The following is an 18,471-nucleotide window of genomic DNA, read 5'->3' on the forward strand; positions in this document are numbered from 1 at the left end:
TTCCCAGTTGATTTGAACGCGGCAGAAATCATGCTGGATTGACAGCATGGCCAATGTATTCAAACTTTTCTGGCTTATGGCATAACCTCTTTTTTTGTGATAGTTACAAGCTTGTCTCATCGCTGCAACTATCCTATGGACTCTGCGAAGGTCGAGAGCCAAGCCAAACTGCTTCTTGACACACTGCTCACTTAACCCGGAAGCCGGCAGCACCAACGTGTCAGAGGAAACATTGTCAAACTGACGACCGAAGTCAGCTTATAGGCGCCCGGCCCCCCACAAAGAGTCGCTAGAGCATGATGAGACAAGGACATCCCGGCCGGCCAAACCCTCCCATAACCCGGACGACGCTGGCCCAATTGTGCACAGCCTCATGGGTCTCCCAGTCACAGCCAGCTGTGACACAGCCTGGGATCGAACCCAGGGCTGCAGTGGTGCCTTAGTTGCGATTTCCAAATTGTTGCATAATATTTATGTCCAATGGCTGATGAGCACCGATACATTTTATCTATAATTTATTTTAATATGATCAGGGTTGAAAAGGATTTGCCAGTAGATCGCTGCCTTGATGCATGATGATGACTGCTTGTCTATCTTGGCAGCTAAGAATTTGAAAATATGTTGACATGATCAGTGGACATGATCAGTGCCATTAATACAGGTAACGAGTGGAGGACAGAGGAGCCTTTTAAAGAAGTTACAGGTCTGTGAGAGCCAGAAATCTTGCTTGTTTGTAGTTGACCAAATACTTATTTTCCACCATAATTTGCAAATAAATTCATTAAAAATCCTACAATGTGATTTTCTGGATTTTTTGTTTTTCATTTCGTCTGTCATAGTCGAAGTGTACCTTTGATGAAAATTACAGGCCTCTCATCTTTTTAAGTGGGAGAACTTGCACAATTGGTGGCTGACTAAATACTTTTTTGCCCCACTGTATATAAGTATAAAGGATGAGGCTATTGAGTGGCAATGCAGACTTAAGAGTCTACATTGGAAAGTTGAAATCCCCTGCATGTTAGCTAGTGGGAAAACCCCCTTTTGGATCTTTACATGTTTAGTATAGTTCGAGTTCAGGGTTCATATCTTTTGTTTATGCTCGGTGAGATAGAAGAGAGTTCAACACATGGAAAAATGCACTCGTCTGAGTGTGCCAGTGCGCAGAATAACTGATGAATGTACTAACCCTCAACACCTGTTGAATATGGACGGTGTCAGTAAACACAGGGGGAAAAGCATAATTCAATTGTTGCCAGCAGCACAGTTAGTCATCAACGCTCAGGTTAACATGAAAACAGCCTAACCAGCTCTGGAAGTAGCTAGCCAATGTTAGCTTGGGTGCTTGACTGTGAGGTCAGAACCATCAGATCAACCCTACTCATCAGCGAGCTTGATACACATGTCTCACACAGGAGGGATTGCAACACTCAACTCCCCATGGAGTGAAAGAGGTATGTGATTGCAGGTGCGAGTAAGGATGACAGAGAATATTTTAATTTACTGGGAATTTATTTCCTTAACATGGTAATGTGGGGAAAAGAGGCTGGACGGAGCCGAAGCAAAGAAAGTAAAAGTTAGAGTCCTCTCCCCTACCTTACTTCTCTACCCAGTACTTTACTAACCTTAACGCCACCTGGTGCACTAACCAAAATACAGGGGGTGGTCCGCCCAGGTCTTACCTAGTGTGTATAGACAGAGTATATACTACGGGTATATGTATGCCCGCAGGCCTCTTGCCTAAGCACTCCCAAGGTGCCTTCCCCTTCCCCCCTGGGAACAAATGAAACAGAACACAAACTTAAAGTGAACAATTTCAATAATCAAAAACACTGAGTCCTATTGGCACACACATACCTCAGACGTTGCGGCTACAAAATACCTTCAACAAAACTGTCTCTGAGCAACACCCAACTCAGGACATCCAAGAAGCTCTCTCTTCCTCAAAGAAACACTGGCTTTTATCCAGCTGCAGAAGGAGTTTGTAATTGCCGACAGCTGTATCCCCTAACGAGAAGGTGGGATCAGAGCGCCAATCTGCAATGGGGCCAACCAATCAGCTGCTTGGGGGAATCCAGGAAGCCATTTCCTGAAATACACACATACATATACACAAACCTACAACACAGAAACTGGGAAACGTAACAGAGCTGTTCTCTCATTTGTGTCTGGAAGTTGCCATCAAGTTAGCTTGGGTGCTTGACTGCTATTTTTTATTATTATTATTATTATTATTATTACTATGAACAAAACAAATACAAAAACAGAAATATACAAACAAGAGTACAAAAACCTAACAGACAGGGGTATTACATATCGAGATACATTTATTATTTGATAGAAAGTTATGTATTGCTTTTTTGTTTTTACACTTACTAATAATTTCTAAATAATATTTAAATTCTATCTTAAACAATGTGAAGAGGGGTTTGTTCTCCACCCACTTCATTTTATGGATAAATAATCTGCCATGAAAAATAAACAAATGAACAATGATAGGTAAATAAGGGTCCATATCATTTGGATCAAAATAAAACATCATATCAGAGTCTTTCAAATGAACATTAATAGTAGTTTATTTTAAAATAACATATTTTAACTCACTCCAAAATCTTCTGACATTAGAACAGTCCCAAAATAAATGGTCAAGAGTCTCTGTGAACAATGTTGAATGGTTGTAGACAAAGAAGGGCTCTCCAGTAGTAGTACCAAAATATTCAAAGGCCATTTTCTCAAAAGTGAGTTTACAAGTTTATCAACTTTCAAAGAAAAATTGCTTTCCCATTGTTCCTCAAATGCAGTGTATGATATACCATTTTGTAGCTCTGAGTCTCTAATTGTATCCAATGTAAAACATTTACATGTAGGTAGCCTACTCTATTTCAATGAGACCACACATACTAGGCGCACTCTCACGCTCAACTAGGAGAGGTAGACTACTGAAGTTGAAGCAGCGAAATCTGAGTGTGTGAATAATGTGAAAAATATGTGCTTTTAATACAACAGGTAAGCTAACGCATACAAAGCAGAAAGAGGACCGTCTCCAAATAATAAATATTGTCATCGCCCAAATCGAAAAATGCCTCCGCACCGCAATGATCTCTTTCTGGACCACAGGCATCCTGCAGGAATCCAGCCCTCGAGTGCAGTTAGTACACAACACTATGCTCATCATGTCTTAGCAGGACCAGATGGTGACAGGGGTCCAAGCAGGATCAGACAGCCACTCAGTACACAACACTATGCTCATCATGTCTTAGCAGGACCAGATGGTGACAGGGGTCCAAGCAGGATCAGACAGCCAGGGAAGACCAGTCTACGGAGCTCAGGTGAATTTTTCAGTATATTAACAATGTCAGTGAATGTTCCATCTGGAATTGATGGGTAGACCTAAAGTAGCTACAGGACAGTAGCTTAAGTTTATAGCTACAGTCTGTGATCTGGGAATAATGGTCATTTCAATTATTGAACCATTGATTATATTCTTGTATAATATAATGTATAAAAGTACACCAAGGTAATTCTTTGTCATGTCTCATTTTAGGAGGATCAGATTTTAAGGCAGTCTGACAAACCTCCGAAGTTGATTTCAAAACTGCAACAAGGGTTGATGGATGCTTTTCCCGATGACACAAACATGTAAAACAAAAATGTGAGGAAGACCTGGTAGAAGCTATTGATGATGATGAATGGATACAGATACTGTATGTTTGAATGCCTAGTCATGTCCATATAATCTCAGACATAAATTACTGCATAAATTAAGGCCATCCATAGAACGTTCTATATGCCAGTGAAACTGAATTACATGCACTCAGAAATGTCATTCCTGTGCTAAGGGTGTTAGAAACACAACAGGGGACATACTGTATTTGCAAATGTTATGGTCTTGTTAAGGCTGGTTGAATTCTGGCCGCAAAAAGCCAGTCTCAAGGTCAACAGTGAAAAGGCGACACCGGTATGCTGGCCTTCTAGGCAGAGTTGCAAAGAAAAAGACAACTCTCAGACTGGCCAATAAAGAGAAAATATTAAGATGGGCAAAAGAACACAGAAACTGGACAGTGGAACTCTGCCTAGAAAGCCAGCATCCCGGAGTCGCCTCTCCACTGTTGACATTGAGAGTGGTGTTTTGCGGGTACTATTTAATGAAGCTGCCAGTTGAGGACTTGTGAGGTGTCTATTTCTCAAACTAGACACTAATGTACTTGTCTTCATGCTCAGTTGTGCACCGGGGCCACCCACTCTTCTTTCTATTCTGGTTAGTGCCAGTTTGCGCAATCCTGTGAAGGGAGTATTACACAGCGTTACCAACCTCAGAAAACGGCAAATAACCGTGTCAAAAACCATCAAGCGTTATGATGAAACTGGCTCTCATGATGACCGCCACAGGAAAGGAAGACCCAGAGTTACCCCTGCTGCAGAGGATAAGTTCATTAGAGTTACCAACCTCAGAAAACTGCAAATAACTGCACCTCAGATTGCAAATCACAGAGATCAAGTAATAGACATATCTCAACATCAACTGTTCAGAGGAGACTGTGTGAATCAGGCCTTCAATGTCGAATTGCTGCAAAGAAAACCTCTACTAAAGGACACCAATAAGAAGAAGAGACTTGCTTGGGCCAAGAAACACGAGAAATGGACATTAGACTGGTGGAAATCTGTCCTTTTTGAGATTTTTGGTTCCAACCAATGTGTCTTTGTGAGATGCAAAGTAGGTGAACGGATGATGGTTCCCACTGTGAAGCATTGAGGAGGACGTGTGATGGTGTGGGAGTGCTTTGCTGGTGACACTGTCTGTGGTTTATTTAGAATTCAAGGCACACTTAACCAGCATGGCTACCACAGCATTCTGCAGCGATACGGCATCCCATCTGGTTAGCGTTTAGTGGGACTATCATTTGTTTTTAAACAGGAAAATTACCCAAAAACACACCTCCAGGCTGTGTATGGGCTATTTGACCAAGAAGGAGAGTGATCCAGTGCTTCATCAGATGACCTGGCTTCCACAATCACCCAGCCTCAACCCAACTGAAATGGTCTGGGATGAATTGGACCGCAGAGGGAAGGAGATTGAGCTTTCAGAAGTTGATATTAAGAAAGCGGGTTGCCCGCATGAATTGAACCCTTAGTTAAAAGAAAATTGGTGCAGAGATCATTGCTGCCCATCTCACTCACATTAAATCTTAAAATTGGAATGTATTTAATATTTTTTAGATATTGTATTTGTAATATAATGTATTTTCTGTTTCTATGGCCTTTATAATCAGTTGTTTTAACTCGTGTATTCACTATTTTCCCTTTGTGTCAATTGAACTGTTTCTGATTGTTGATATATTTTTGTCCATATCTATGACTTCACAGTTAATTATTATTAATAATTAATCTTAGTGACCAATTCATTGTATGTTAAAATAAATGTTGAATTCGCAAGTACAGTGTGCTAGTATATCTAGTCACCTCAAATTTTCACTTGTGGTACAGTAAGAGGCATACTTTCTTATAACTGGTGTTAAATTAGCAGAGGCAATTATTTTATTAATTAGTCTCTGAGTATTTACTTCCACCAGCACCCTTGTGTTCTTTAGGAGGTGGTTTGACTTATTTGTGTATTTTATTTGTGTACAGTGCCTTGCAAAAGTATTCATCCTTCTTGGTGTTTTTCCTATTTTGTTGCATTACAACCTGTAATTTAAAATGATTTTTATTTGGATTTAATTAAATGGACATACACAAAATAGTTCAAATTGGTGAAGTGAAAATTAAAAAATATAAAACGGAAAAGTGGTACATGCATATGTATTCACACCCTTTGCTATGAAGCCCCTAAATAAGATCTGGTACAACCAATTACCTTCAGAAGTCACATAATTACTTAGATTACACACAGGTGGACTTTATTTAAGTGTTACATGATCTGTCACATGATCTCAGTATATATACACTGAAAGGCCCCAGAGTCTGCAACACCACTAAGCAAGCGGCACCACCAAGCAAGCGGCACCGTGAAGACCAAGGAGCTCTCCAAACAGGTCAGGGACAAAGTTGTGGAGAAGTACAGATCAGGGTTGGGTTATAAAAACATATCCTAAACTTTGAACATCCCACAGAGCACCATTCAATCCGTTATTAAAAAGTGGAAAGAATACGGCACCACAACAAACCTGCCAAGAGAGGGCCGCCCACCAAAACTCACGGACCAGGCAAGGAAGGCATTAATCAGAGAGGCAACAAATAGACCCAAAGATAACCCTGAAGGAGCTGCAAAGCTCCACAGCTGAGATTGGAGTATCTGTCCATAGGACCACTTTAAGCTGTACACTCCACAGAGCCGGGCTTTACGGAAGAGTGGCCAGAAAAAAAGCCATTGCTTAACCTTTTCATGCGTGAGTTCCAAATACCTCTAACGGTCGCCCCAGCGTGAGTTTTTTTTTAATGCACGTGATGTTAGAACGTTCTCTCAATTCCAGGATGTGATTGTTACGCAACAGTACATTTAACCCTCAAACCAAGGCACGCAGCTTTTTTAAATTTAATTTATTTTTTCTGTTTTCAACTTGTCAAATTATTTTCCTACAAGTTATTTATTTTCTAAGAACAGTTTGAATTGAGGTGTGTTCTGCCTCATTCATTCACACAAAAGTTGTCATTTTTACTTTTGCGGACCAATTCATATTTTCTTTTTACATTTCTGACCCCGACAAAATTCCCCAAACACTTCCTAATTGTTTGTGCAGTTCAAGTCTGCGGACATTTGCTCATCTCCCGTCCTGCACACGTGTTCACATTTTCCGTCTGTTGCCTGCATTGCAGTCATAGTTGTTTTCGTTACCAATAATAACTTTGGAAATGTGTGCGTTTCTATCAAAGTAAGTGCCTTATTACATTATAATAGTTTCTGCATGTTGTGTTATGTCATTTCTACTGTAGCATAATATTTGTGTATATTCCTTATAACCGCGCGAGGTAACGTCAGCGTAAACTCACGGAAACTCGTACATCGCCTTGGTCCGGACAATTGCCCTTATGTTAGCGCCCCAAAAACGTAATACTTCCAGATCAACTGTACTGTCAATACCATTGTAAAGCACAATTTCTCCCCTTTCCAACAGAATCAATTACATGACCTAAACGCTGCCCGTTTCTGCATAATTCAAGCAGGCAATGAGCCCCCGTCGGGTCTTTTTAAAAATGGCGGTGGGGAAGCGAAACTAATGCGTGATAGTGAGAAGGAGAGATGTTGTGTGGGAAAATTGCTTTTTTTCATTTGATCTGTCCAACTTATCACCTTATCGCATCTAAAATGTAAATAAAACACTATAAAGAGTTTATATCATTACATACCTATTTGAAGGTTTGTGTCGAATATGAATTGGGTTTTTAGGGTGGTGCTAAAGTGATCTTAGAAGTAAACAGCGGCTTTGAGAATGATGATCGCATGCAATGATGACGCAAAACATTACTAGGTATCCCCCCTTACCCCCGTCACTGTCCATTTCTTGTTTTTAAATGATGAGAGAAGTGCTACACCTGGCGGAGAGAGATTGTAAGACGGAAATAGTTGCTTTATGCGTGCTGTACGTTATGACACGTCACGATGTAACGGAGGGTCCGTTTTTTTCAACTTTTCTCCAATACTATAGAGCCATTACCATGTCGATCAACGCTTGAATAGAAACCTAGTTCACACCCCCGATTTTGAAGTCAACACAGTCTCTACAGTCCCATTAGCTTTATTTGTAGCCTCGTTTGAATGTTGCGGTTGCGCACATTTGTACGGAATGGGGTGAGTTTACGTTACTAATTTCATGACCTTTATGGTGTTATACTCAATGCTTAAGTAGCTAGCTACATTCTTCTATTAGCTCTGGAAAACAATGCTAATTGCGTTAGAGAAGTATTAGCATGTTTTGTATTTTGAAGATTTCCTGGCCTTATGACTCCCAAGTGGCACAGCTGTCTAAGGCACAGTGTCTCAGTGCTAGAGGCGTCACTACAGACACCAAGGTTCAAATCCAGACTGCGTTTCTATCAAAGTAAGTGCTGTATTATGTTATAATAGTTTCTGTATGTCGTGTTATACCGTTTCTACTGTAGCTCACTGTGTGTATGGAGCATAGTATATTTGTGTATATTCCTTATAATCGCGGACACGAGGTAATGTTACTCATGTCATAACCTTTATGGTGTTATATTCAATCCTGCTTATGTAGCTAGTTACATTCTTCTATTAGCTCTGTAAAACAATGCTAATTGCATCAGAAATATTGGCTTGTTGTATTTTGAAGCTACCCTGGAAAAAATTGAAAAATATCTTCTTATACTACTTGGTCGTTTTCTGAGTGCATTCCACAAAGCTGTTTATCATGTCCGCCTTATCCACTGCCCCCATTTTGAGGTTATAGTCAAGCACTACTTGACTGCCAGTTGTTGGCATTTCTTATTTTGTATAACGGCTCATTTAGGATGGCAGTAGCATTGTTGATGAAATGCCGTCATAACAGCAGAACTAGGAAGAAGTCTTGGGGGAAAAAGGATGTCAAAGAAGGGAGTTGCAAACATAGGATCTGTGCTCCAGTAATCTCTTAGGGAGTTCTTCACTATCGCCATGAGAAGGAATGTCACCAGAAAGGTATACATTTCACTAATTGTGGTTGGTCCCCCCCCCCCCCCCACTCCTGGCTCTCTTCTCCTGTAGCTCCAAGGCATGGCAATTGGTCTCTGATATGTCTCCCACCAGCTCCTCTGTCAGAAAAAACTTGAAGCACTCTGCCTCAGATGGAAATGGCAAGGGGCTTTGCACTCCAGACTGGGACTCATCAAAGCGAACAGCAGGGCCAGGAGGGGTGAAATGGCTGGCGGCCTTCCCGCTACCACAGAACTCCTGTACTTCATCCACTGTCGGTCTGCCTCCATCACCACCAGCATCTTCAAAGGGAACTGGGACTTTGTCAATGGACAAAGGGTCCTCAGGTTCCGGGTCCTCAATGGCTGGGGGGCAGCTCCTCACTGTCACTGTCAAAATCTGATTCCTGACTTTCAGACTCATTGTCAGAGTTGTAAAAAATCTCCAGAATTTCCGCATTTGTGAGTTGTCTCCTTTTGAAAGACATTGCTAATGCTACAGCTTAGCTCACTAGCTACATACATAAACAACAACACTGAATGGCTCAGAGTGGGAGTGAGAGGTTATGTGATTGACTGCCTGCACATGCCATTTGTATCAAATCACTATCATAAAATGTTTTGTGTGGTAATTATTGATATATTTACTGTTTTATTCACATGTTTTTCAAGTACCTGTGATAAATCATGCATTCCAATTCTTGCATAGATTGTAATGGGCACATTATTATGTGTGTAAAATACTTTTTTTAAGGTTGCACTGATTATGATGAGCTAAGCTAAATCCAGCTATGTGTGGAGCCATGTTTGTTGACATACAATGCATTCTGGGTTTCACGTAATCGTCTGTCAGACCAAAGATGCTATAACAAAATGAGGGAAGTAAGGGTTCACTAATTGTTTTAGAAATTCAGGAAGTGAATGGTGGGATGTGAACAATGGTAGACGACACACCCCTTCAACATGTATACTATAAACAGACCAAACTCATCTTGTCTTATCTTTGGTTTCTGTGAGGGGAAAAAAGCATGGCGGTGCGCTGAAACTAATCGTCGGATTAGATTTCGATTTCTAGAAGGTGTTTTACTCAATTAATTTGTTCAATGGTGAGTTCACCCGTGATGTGAGTAATTATAAATAGTAATTGCTATTAGCTAATTCATATTGTAGTTTATGTCAGCAGAGAGATATAAAATATGACCGCTTGTGTTGCATCAATCTTTCCTCAGTTAGCGCTAGGACAAATGTAGCCTACATTTGTCCAGTTTGGATGATTGTGTAATGCTATAGATACTTCTGTGAATATCTGAACATTGCAAAAATAAACTGCTCACATTCTGGACATAACTTTGTAAGGACTGTGTTTGTGTAAATAGTTTCTGAAAAAGGTGTGGCCAGCTCAAATGTTGAATGTTGCGTCGTTCGAAATAAACGTTCTAATCACACGGGTGTGATGGTACGTGTGAAAGGGTTAAAGAAAAAAAATAAGCAAACATGTTTGGTGTTTGCCAAAAGGCATGTGGGAGACTCCACAAACTTATGGAAGACTGTACTCTGGTCAGATGAGACTAAAATTGAGCTTTTTGGCCATCAAGGAAAACGCGATGTCTGGCGCAAACCCAACACCTCTCATCACCCCGAGAACACCATCTCCACAGTGAAGCATGGTGGTGGCAGCATCATGCTGTGGGGATGTTTTTCATCGGCAGGGACTGGGAAACTGGTCAGAATTTAAGGAATGATGGATGGCACTAAATACAGGGAAATTCTTGAGTGTAACGGCTTTCTTCCTGGGATGAAGGAGAGGACCAAAATGCAGCGCAGTTAGTGTTTAACATGTTTAATCAACAGAATAAACGGTGAACATTAACCAATAACAAAATAACAAACGTGAAAGCCGAGACAGTCCTATCTGGTGCAGAACACAAACACAGAGACAGGAAACAACCACCCACAATCACCAACACAAAACAAGCCACCTATATATGATTCTCAATCAGGGACAACGATTGACAGCTGTCTCTGATTGAGAACCATATTAGGCTGAACACAGAAACAGACGAACTAGACACACAACATAGAATACCCACCCCAACTCACGCCCTGACCAACTAAACACATACAAAACAACAGAAAACAGGTCAGGAACGTGACAGAACCCCCCCCTCAAGGTGCGAACTCCGGGCGCATCCCTAAAACTCAAGGGGAGGGTCTGGGTGGGCATCTGTCTGCGGTGGCGGCTCCGGCGGTGGACGAGGACACCACTCCACCACTGTCTTTGTCCCCCTCCTTAGCGTCCTTTGAGTGGCGACCCTCGCCCCCGACCATGGTCCAGGAACCTTCACCAAGGCCCCTCCTAAATAGAGGAGACAACTCAGGACCGAGAGGTAGCTCAGGACAGAGAGGTAGCTCAGGACAGAGAGGTAGCTCAGGACAGAGAAATTGCTCCGGACAGAGAGGTAGCTTAGGACAGAGGGACAACTCTGGACTAATGGCAGCTCCGGACTGAGTGGCAGCTCCGGACTGAGTGGCAGCTCCGGACTGAGTGGCAGCTCCGGACTGAGTGGCAGCTCCTGACTGGAGGGCAGCTCATGACTGGAGGGCAGCTCATGACTGGAGGGCAGCTCATGACTGGAGGGCAGCTCATGACTGGAGGGCAGCTCATGACTGGAGGGCAGCTCATGACTGGAGGGCAGCTCCTGACTGGCTGGCGGCTCTGGCAGCTCCTGACTGGCTGGCGGCTCTGGCAGCTCCTGACTGGCTGGCGGCTCTGGCAGCTCCTGACTGGCTGGCGGCTCTGGCAGGTCCTGACTGGCTGGCGGCTCTGGCAGCTCCTGACTGGCTGGCGGCTCTGGCAGCTCCTGACTGGCTGGCGGCTCTGCCAGCTCCTGACTGGCTGGCGGCTCTGGCAGCTCCTGACTGGCTGGCGGCTCTGGCAGCTCCTGACTGGCTGGCGGCTCTGGCAGCTCCTGACTGACGGACGGCTCAGACGGCGCTGGGCAGACGGATGGCTCAGACGGCGCTGGGCAGACGGATGGCTCAGACGGCGCTGGGCAGACGGATGGCTCAGACGGCACTGGGCAGACGGATGGCTCAGACGGCACTGGGCAGACAGGCAGCTCAGACGGTGCTGGGCAGACGAGCAGTGCAGGCAGCTCAGACGGCGCTGGGCAGACAGGCAACTCAGACGGTGCTGGGCAGACGAGCAGTGCAGGCAGCTCAGACGGCGCTGGGCAGACAGGCAGCTCAGACGGTGCTGGGCAGACGAGCAGTGCAGGCAGCTCAGACGGCGCTGGGCAGACGAGCAGTGCAGGCAGCTCAGACGGCGCTGGGCAGACGAGCAGTACAGGCGGTGTTGGGCAGACGGCCGACTCTGACCTGCTGAGGCGCACAGTAGGCCTGGTGCGTGGTGCCGGAACTGGTGGTACCGGACTGGAGACACGCACCTCAAGGCTAGTGCAGGGAGCAGGAACAGGGCACACTGGACTCTCGATGCGCACTATAGGCCTGGTGCGTGGTACCGGAACTGGTGGTACCGGGCTGAGGGCACGCACCTCAGGGCGAGTGCGGGGAGCAGGAACAGGGCACACTGGACTCTCGAGGAGCACTATAGGCCTGGTGCGTGGTACCGGAACTGGTGGTACTGGGCTGGAGACACGCACCACAGGGAGAGTGCGTGGAGGAGGAACAGGGCTCTGGAGACGCACTGGAAGCCTGGTGCGTGGAGGAGGCACTGGTGGTACTGGGCTGGGGCCACGCACCATAAGGCGAGTGCGGGGTGCTGGAACTGGAGGAAATGGGCTGGGGCGGGAAGGTGGCGCCGGATATACTGGACCGTGCAGGCGTACTGGCTCCCTTGAGCACTGAGCCTGCCCAACCTTACCTGGTTGCATGCTCCCCGTAGCCCGTCCAGTGCGGGGAGGTGGAATAACCCGCACTGGGCTGTGTTGGCGAACCGGGGACACCATGCGTAAGGCTGGTGCCATGTACACCGGCCCGAGGAGACGTACTGGAGGCCAGATATGTAGAGCCGGCTTCATGGCACTTGGCTCAATGCTCAATCTAGCCCGCCCAGTGCGGGGAGGTGGAATAACCCGCACCGGGCTATGCACCCGTACAGGAGACACCGTGCGCTCTTCCGCATAACACGGTGTCTGCCCGTACTCCCGCTCTCCACGGTAAGCATGGGAAGTGGGCGCAGGTTTCCTACCTGCCCTCGCCACACTACCCTTTAGCCCCCCCCCCCCCCAAGAAATTTTTGGGATTTCCTCTCGGGTTTCCGTGCTAGCCGCGTACCTTCATAACTCCGGTTCCTCTCTCCGGATGCCTCTGCTCTCCTAACTGCCTCCAGCTGTTCCCATGGGAGGCGATCCCTTCCAGCCAGGATCTCCTCCCATGTGTAGCAACCCTTGCCGTCCAAAACGTCTTCCCATGTCCATTTCTCCTGGTCCCGCTGCTGCTGCTGCTGCTCGTTGCTACGCTGCTTGGTCCGGGTTTGGTGGGTGGTTCTGTAACGGCTTTCTTCCTGGGATGAAGGAGAGGACCAAAATGCAGCGCAGTTAGTGTTTAACATGTTTAATCAACAGAATAAACGGTGAATATTAACCAATAACAAAATAACAAACGTGAAAGCCGAGACAGTCCTATCTGGTGCAGAACACAAACACAGAGACAGGAAACAACCACCCACAATCACCAACACAAAACAAGCCACCTATATATGATTCTCAATCAGGGACAACGATTGACAGCTGTCTCTGATTGAGAACCATATTAGGCTGAACACAGAAACAGACGAACTAGACACACAACATAGAATACCCACCCCAACTCACGCCCTGACCAACTAAACACATACAAAACAGAAAACAGGTCAGGAACGTGACATTGAGAGAAACTTGTTTCAGTCTTCCAGAGATTTGAGACTGGGATGGGGGTTCACATTCCAGCAGGACAATGACCCTAAGCATACTGCTAAAGCAACACTCGAGTGGTTTAAGAGGAAACATTGAAATGTCTTGGAATGGCCTAGACAAAGCCCAGACCTCAAACAAATTGAGAATCTGTGGTATGACTTAATAATTGCTGTACACCAACGGAACACATCCAACTTGAAGGAGCCGGAGCAGTTTTGCCTCGAAGAATTGGCAAAAATCCCAGTGGCTAGATGTGCCAAGCTTATAGAGATATACCCCAAGATACTTGCAGCTGTAATTGCTGCAAAAGGTGGCTCTACAAAGTAATGACTTTGGGGGGGTGAATAGTTATGCACGCTCAAGTTTTCTGTTTCTAGTTATTTTTTTGAAACAAGTTACTTTTTTCATTTCACTTCACCAATTTGGACTATTTTGTGTATGTCCATTACATGAAATCGAAAAATAAAAATCAATTTAAATTACAGGTTGTAATGCAACGAAATAGGAAAAATGCCAAAGGGGATGAATACTTTTGCAAGGCACTGTACAATTAGAGCAAAGTGAGTGAAGGTTATCTTCAAGTTACAGTTACATACTCTCTGAACATTTTAAAGGAGAGCAGGGATGCAACAAACACAAGGTTATACTGCCACTGGGAAATATTTTAGGATACACAAAACAATTCTGGTGTTTTTAATAAAATAAAATAAAAAAATACATTTGGCCCCTTTAGTTGGTCTATGTTGGTCTGGGGATACAACAAAGTAATAGGACCTTTTACACACAGCCTTTATCATTCTTCTCACGCCGTACTTATCAATACAGATTGAGATACAGTGCATTACTGCCGCACACAGTACTAACGAATACCGGTGCTCTTCAGCCTGCTTAGTTACACTTCCTTGTTTAAACAGTTGGGGTCAGTGTTACACCGGCCTATCCCCTGCTGACTGTAATAGGTCCTGAGCTTTCCCTGCTAAGCTCATAGGGTCAGGAAAAACTCGAACCATTAACCATTACACTTTATTTCTTAGACTACTTATCCCTTTGAAAACGTCTTTCTCAATAACTGCTCTTGTGCGGTTTTCGGCGGAGTGATGTTACATTCACAGACCATGTAAACCAGGTTGCACCATGAACCCTAGTCAAAAGGTTTTGGTTTGAGGTAATGCTGAGGCCAAAGTATCTGCTGTGAAAGATACAGTAAATTATCCTAGATGAGGGGGGAACCATATTGCCTTTGTTAATGTGTGTGAGGTATTTTACACATAGATATGAGGCAGCTCAGGTTTCTTCAGATGGTGGGAGACATGTTCCATTTCAGCAGAGCTAGTCCACCGTGGTGCTCGAAAGCAGAGGTTCCCAAACGTTTTGCGCTACGTCTATTTCTATGGGCACAAGCACTGTTCATGACACAAACGGTTCACACCCCTCTTGTTGGTGAAGAGAATTCAGCAGGTTTAAAGCTTCGGTCTTGCAATTCTACATTTTGCCATGTCTAATAGGTATTCATGTGATATTTGAGTGACTAAAAATATATCTCTGGGCTAAAAAACCTAAATAAGAAAACGTTAGCTGGGCTAGTTGATCTGGATATTTCTGACAAGTTATAAATAGCTCTCTAAGGTATGCAATGACTAACATGACAAGAGGAACTGATGATGCACTACCCAATTTCAAAATTGCACCTTGTGCATTCTACTATTACAACCTTCAAGAGTAATTTTAAAGCCGGACTGAGTTCCTTAAAAGTCGGACTGAGTTCCTGCACCCCACTGCCGACCCCTCGTGCCCCCTACACATTTTGGGAATCACTGCTCTAAAGCATGTCTGAAAATGCTGTAGCAATCCCAGCCTAGATGATCAGTGCACCAAAATGACACAAAAGCTCCAATGTTGTGAATGTGCTGAGGGCAGGTTAGAGTAATCTGAGGTCATTGGTATAACTACCTTCAGACTAAGTTGTTTGTGATTACACACTTGATCTACAACTTATACTTGCACTTATTTGGCTTGTTTTCAAACAATCGAACCATTGAAAAGCAAACATTAAGTAAAATTGTACAATGTCTTCTATACCTTGAAGATCGAATCCGCATTTGGGGAAACAGTGCCACAGCACCTTTTTGGAATTTGTTTTTTTGATGAATTGGAGGATTGTCCGGTAGCGTGGTAAAAAAATTATGCTATTTTATTGCGTGTGCAATGATGTCCGAGGGGGAAAAAAACAGTGTTCGTTATTTGCTGTTGTTGTAATATCCCAAACGGACGTAGCAGTTTGACCAAATAAGGATTCTAGCTTTAAAGGGGCATTTTGGGATTGGTACTATCAAAACTCCGGATAAGACCCAGATGCAGACAGCTCGAGTCACAAATGTTTATTGACCCAAACACGGGGCAGGGAAAAGACAGGTCAAAGGCAGGCAGAGGTCCGTAATCCAGGGCAGAGTCAGTAAGGTACCGAACAGCAGGCAGGCTCGGGGTCAGGACAGGCAGAGGTTCGTAAACGGGTCAGAGTTAGGCAGGTACAGGACAGCAGGCAGGCTCGGGGTCAGGGCAGGCAGAATGGTCAGAACCGGGGAAACTAGGAAACAGAACTTGATAAAAGCAGGGAGTCGGGGAAACACACTGGTGAGACCTGACAAGACAAACTGGCAACAGACAAACAGAGAACACAGGTATATATACACTGGGAATAATGAGGAAGATGGGCGGCACCTGGAGGGGGGTGGAGACAAGCACAAAGACAGGTGAAACAGATCAGGGTGTGAGACAGACAGGTACACCCATTTGTGGGATTTAACATCTATTAATTAATAACATGTAATGTTTTGTCAAAGTCAACAATTAAATGAAAAATCAGGGCTGGAATGTCCCTGTGGCTAACTTTTCTATGCACAACGAAATGGAGGTTGTCGTGGAAATTCAGTACTGAGAGAGACTTGGTCATTTCTTCAAACAATCATCTTTATTTAATATTGATTAATTATTGCAATAATGAAACCGTCAGCCCAACAGTCTTGACTGTCGGATCGATTGCTTGAATCATAGAGAGAATACTGTGTCTTTATATACCAAACTTAAAAATGCTTCAACCATGGCTAGCTCCACCCTTCCCAGATAGATTGTGGGGCACCATGAGCCACTTTGGGCTCATCCTGTCTTTATTTGCCCCTGGCGTTATCTTAACACCCGACCCCGGCCTAATTTCCCAGGCCAGGATGTCTAAGGACCACTGTTCTACTCCTCTCTATCCCAGCTAAACATAAACAATATATTGTCTATGGAATGCAGGCTCAATCAGACCGGAGCCATATGTCTCACATACACCACTAATCATAGAATGGAATGTGGAATGTTTGGTTTCTTATCACAGAGACATCAATCAATTGTCAGCTTCAAGCCATTTCTAGTAAAACCCATATCCTTGACACCCAGACTAGATGCAGGAAGCTAGAGTTGACACCATAAAACTCAGCATTAGCAGGACAGAAATACCTTACTGTTTGTTAAGTAAATAAAAATGTAATATCCACCAAATAAGATGAATACATAATTTTTCTATCACAAGGTCCATTTGTAAGAACCAACTATCAGAACCTAACCAGAACCAGACCATTACATCCAGGTGTCCTGCTCAAAATGAATTATTGCATTTGTTTGCATTTTCTCCCTGGATCTGATTTACGTTAGCATTTTGCATGGTATGTAAAATTATGGATTACTACCTTTTCTCAATGAGGTTAAACCTCCCTGAAATAACTGAGCCAAGGCTGGGGGCATGTTTTTCAATCAGAATGCACATTGGCAGTATGGCGAAATGGCACCCCAATTCTTCATGGCATCATCATTCAATGGAAGACATTAAGATGTACACTACCGTTCAAAAGTTTGTGGTCACTTAGAAATGTCCTTGTTTTTGTCCCTTAAAATAACATCAAATTGATCAGAAATACAGTGCAGACATTGGTAATGTTGTAAATGACTATTGTAGCTGGAAACAGCAGATTTATTATGGAATATCTACCTACACTAGGCGTACAGAGGCCCATTATCAGCAACCAACACCCACGTGTTCCAATGGCACGGTGTGTTAGCTTATCCAAGTTTATCATTTTAAAATGCTAATTGATCGTTAGAAAACCCTTTTGCAATTATGCTAGCACAGCTGAAAACTGGCCTTCTTTAGACTAGTTGAGTATCTGGAGCATCAGCATTTGTGGGTTCGATTACAGGCTCAAAATGGCCAGAAACAAAGACCTTTCTTCTGAAACTTGTCAGTCTATTCTTGATCTTAGAAATGAAGAGAAATTTCCATGCGAGAAATTGCCAAGAAACGGAAGATCTCGTAAAACACTGTGTACTACTCCCTTCACAGGATTGCGCAAACTGGCTCTAACCAGAATAGAAAGAGGAGTGGGAGGCCCCGGTGCACAACTGAGCAAGAGGACAAGGACATTAGAGTGTCTAGTTTGAGAAACAGACGCCTCACAAGTCCTCAACTGACAGCTTCATTAAATAGTACCCGCAAAACACCAGTCTCAACGTCAACAGTGGAGAGGTTACTCCGGGATGCTGGCCTTCTAGGCAGAGTTGCAAAGAAAAATTCATATCTTAGACTGGCCAATAAAATAAAATATTAAGATGGGTAAAATAAGCAGACACTGGACAGAGGAAGATTGGAAAAAAGTGTTAAGGACAGACTAATCTAAGTTTGAGGTGTTCGGATCACAAAGAACATTCGTGAGATGCAGATTATTTTTTTATATGCTGGAGGAGTGCTTGACGCCATCTGTCAAGCATGGTGGAGGAAATGTGATGGTCTGGGGGTGCTTTGGTGGTGGTAAAGTGGGAGATTTGTACAGGGTGAAAGGGATCTTGAAGAAGGAAGGCTATCACTCCATTTTGCATAGCCATGCCATACCCAGTGGAT

Source organism: Salvelinus fontinalis, chromosome 3 (genome assembly GCF_029448725.1).
Source record: "Salvelinus fontinalis isolate EN_2023a chromosome 3, ASM2944872v1, whole genome shotgun sequence".
NCBI classification, from domain to species: domain Eukaryota; kingdom Metazoa; phylum Chordata; class Actinopteri; order Salmoniformes; family Salmonidae; genus Salvelinus; species Salvelinus fontinalis.